Below are 3,813 nucleotides of genomic sequence, written 5' to 3' on the forward strand. Positions count from 1 at the left end.
CATTCCTGTGATGTTTTTTCTTAGTGTTGTTCTGGGGAAAGTTTTAAAATTAAGGCAAGAGGTTGTCATGGCAACTTGTGGTTATTTTCAGGGCTGTGAGGTGGTTAAATGTTACAGTTGTAAACGCAGGCCAGTGAAAGGCTAAGTCTCACTATGCAGGTTACCTATAAGTAGTTTGGAACCTCCTGTATACTTGACTATTGTGTTTTACTCTTGACAGAGTTCTCATGGTAGTGAGTGATTAGGCCAATCTGGTTGATAGTGTGTGTTACTCTAGCGCTATTTAAACTATAATTTAATATGAATATTAACATTAACATTTACATATTACCAATTGCAAAATTACATAACGTATGTGCATGAGAGCCAGGTACTGCGTAAGTAATTGAGAAAATCACCACCACAGTTTGTTGACAGAAAGTTAGGCCTCCCACTAAATTAGGCACTGCCAAGCAGAGATTTCTCTCTTTCTCTCTGAGAGAGAGAGGAAGAATGTGCGTGTGTCATCTGAGACTTCACTACTTTTGGTGTGTGTGTGTGTGTGTGTGTGGGTGTGTGTGTGTGTGTCTGTAAATGTCTGCATGGATAAGGTATAAACAATAAAACAAATTGAGCTTGTTGATATCCTTTCTGATGTACTCTGGGTATGTGTTTTGGTTACTAAAGATGAGAACTCATGCAGTTGAACATTTTCAGCAGTATTCCTGTAGGCACTCCAAGTTCAGCAATTGTTTGGCCGTCAGCACAGACACATGACCAATTCTACAGTTAATGGATAATTATGGGCTGTTCAGATTTTAAAATGATAATAAAATGTCAGTTTCTGTTAATTGTGGAGGAAGCAAAATTTGGGCACAGTCTCTTGATTCTGGCTGATGAGTAATTCAAGATCCCACTGGTCACGAATGCACACAGACAGATTTTATCTGTTCACATATTGCGGCTGATCTTTATACCAGAGGACACATTACAGCAAACTGCCACTTAAAGATGCATAAACACGCAAAAGCAGCAATTTGAGACAGAGACAGGCGAGGGATGAAGCGGCTGTCAGAGAGAGCAGTGAGAGACAGCGTGATTTCATTTACCATTTAACACAGAGCGCAGGCAGAACAATAAACTGTCAATATATTAACACATTGAAGGGGGTGACCAGAAAGCTCCCAGTAGTATAACCTTGTTCAACTGAAAAAGAAAAACATTTTCAGCTATTTCCAAGGTATTTTTTAAAATAGCCAAAACAAATTGGTAGTCTGGCTCTGGATATCGAAGTCAATTCAATGCCAGGCTTGATAAGGACTGTTGATGTGCTACAATTACAAATAGTGTGCTAGGGAATGCGTCCATATATCTGTGGATCAATTCGATATAGTGGACAAAAATACTTTGCAACACATCAGTTGTTAAAAATTCTTTTCACCAAGAACTCTGTGTTCTTTGTGGACATTTAAATTAATTGCTGCCAATGTGTTACATTAAGTCTTTGGACATTGTAGTCATGCATCTGATGAAATGGAAATGGAATGATTAACAGATTATTCCCATGAAAAATATGTATAGTTTAATCTGTGTCATGAAACAAAGGCTTCATCAACTGCTGAAGGCCTGAAATTGTGGGAGATATTAAATGGTAAATAGTTGCACCTCTACAGAGCACCTCTATCGAAAGCACTGTACAATTGATGCTTGCTTGCTCAGGGACACTTTGATGCACCCAGGGCGGGATCAAACAGGCAACCCTCCGATTGCCAGATGACTGCTCTTCCCGTCTGAGCCAATGTCGCCCCATATTATTTACAGCAGTGAGAAATGATGAAGTCACAGGTGTATGTTTCATTTAAACCCTGGGGGAGATGCACTACTGGGCCACAGTCTCGCGTAGTCAAACGTCACGTCTCGCAAGCATACCAGCTCATCCAGAAATTAATTCATATAGAAACATTAGGGGTTTATAAGCGTGTGTCTGATACAAAATGCAGAAGAACCTCCCTCCACTTGCGCCGATGAAGAGGTTAACTACATTTTCTTCGAATGAACTCGGTGGTTAATGGTGAAATGAAGAGGTGATTTGTTTATTGTGGCCAGATGAGAGGCCGATGACGCTCGCAGACCGCAGGGCCCGTCCTGCCCGGGGTGTCTGTGCCAGCCGCCTGTGCGCGGGCGGCAGCAGGTGGCTCCGCGGCACCCGCGGTAATGGATCACGGAGACGCCAAACGCTTCATTTCCCCGAATTGATTGGCCTTTCAGCGCATTGCTGTTTAATTAGACATGCTATTCACCCAGAGCGCCGCCACCGGAGCTGCGATGCTGCCGCCCGTCGCCATGGACCAACTGTAGCTTCTCCAGTTCGCCGTACCGCTTGCGGTCGGACCCCGGTCTTCCTGCCCGGCGTGTCTGACCAGGAATTCCGTTCTGACCGCAGCGGGTGTAGTGTCCCCGCATCATCGCTGCTTTCTCCGTCTTTGTGCTCTGGACTCTGTTAAAATGTTCTCCGTGTTTGTGTATTCATTCAGACTGTCTCTTCTGGCTGTCCTCTAACTGGCCACAAGGTGAATATTAATGAGGAGCCGCATTAGGATGACATCACACGCACGCACACACACACAGACACACACACCTACCTTACCTGTGCCTATTATATAAAACACAATATAATACCATATGTCAGTTATAGTTATTTATGTAGGGAATGCTGGAATACCTATATAGCTTATATTGTTCACTGTAAAATGTAATGTAAAAATTTTTTTTTAATGCAGGGACTATTCAATTATATTTAAAAAACACACTGGAATGTAGATTATTATAATATAGGTATACATTATCTCCTCTTTGTCGCTGCTATAGCTTCTAATTAGGCCTTATTGATTAAATCAGCTCCCTGACCTACCCAGAGATTTGCCCCCAAACATTCCTTGGTTTCCCTGGAGATTCTCTGAATCTCCACGGTAACATGAGAATACCTGTGATTTGTGGTATAGGCCAATCTCAATTCCTGCATGTGATCTACACTGACAAAAAATATAACTAAAAGGAAAATAAACATGTACTGTATGTCTCAAGATATTTGTAATTCATTTACTTACAAATATTTTTGTAATTATTATTAAACTGAACAATATAGTATAATAGTATTGATGTTGTTGTTGAAAAATCTATTATTGCCTATTTATAACCTGACATGCTGTACATAATGTTAGACCTTTAAATGTAACTGTATTTTTCTACAAATGGGGTCATGAGGCCACATCCACACTGTCCACATGTGAAAGGATTTCAGTCGGAGTGCTTTGCTTATACGTCATTTTTAATGACAAGAACCATACATGAAATGGAACATTAAAATAATATCACGATTATCATAAGCCCCATCGTTTATCTTGTAAGTTGCCGATTACATTTACCACATTCTGTCCATTCACTTGCTATCAGTTTACTGCAGATAGTTTAAAAATATATATATTTTAGCCACATGCATATGGATGACCTGAAGACTATCAATAAATATCAGTTTACAAAATTTCTAAATCAATTACAAAATTAAAGCCTGATGCTGCACACATGGAAACACGATAAGGCATTAGGAGGTAGGCAAAGAAAGTGCTTACAGTAGACTGCAGAGATCAGTCTCTAGAGCAAAACATTATTCTCTTTAAAAAAATACACCTTTCCCCATTATGCTAACATAAGCATTTCCGCCATCCGTCATTCCTGAGCCCATATTGAATTGCTATTACCCATTCTATTGATGTCCTGCCCTAATTAGGCGGTGCGTCGAGGCCTCGGTGGGGAGATGGCCATTAGAAAAAGGTC

The sequence above is a fragment of the Conger conger genome, chromosome 10, assembly GCF_963514075.1.
Source record: "Conger conger chromosome 10, fConCon1.1, whole genome shotgun sequence".
Classification (NCBI taxonomy): domain Eukaryota; kingdom Metazoa; phylum Chordata; class Actinopteri; order Anguilliformes; family Congridae; genus Conger; species Conger conger.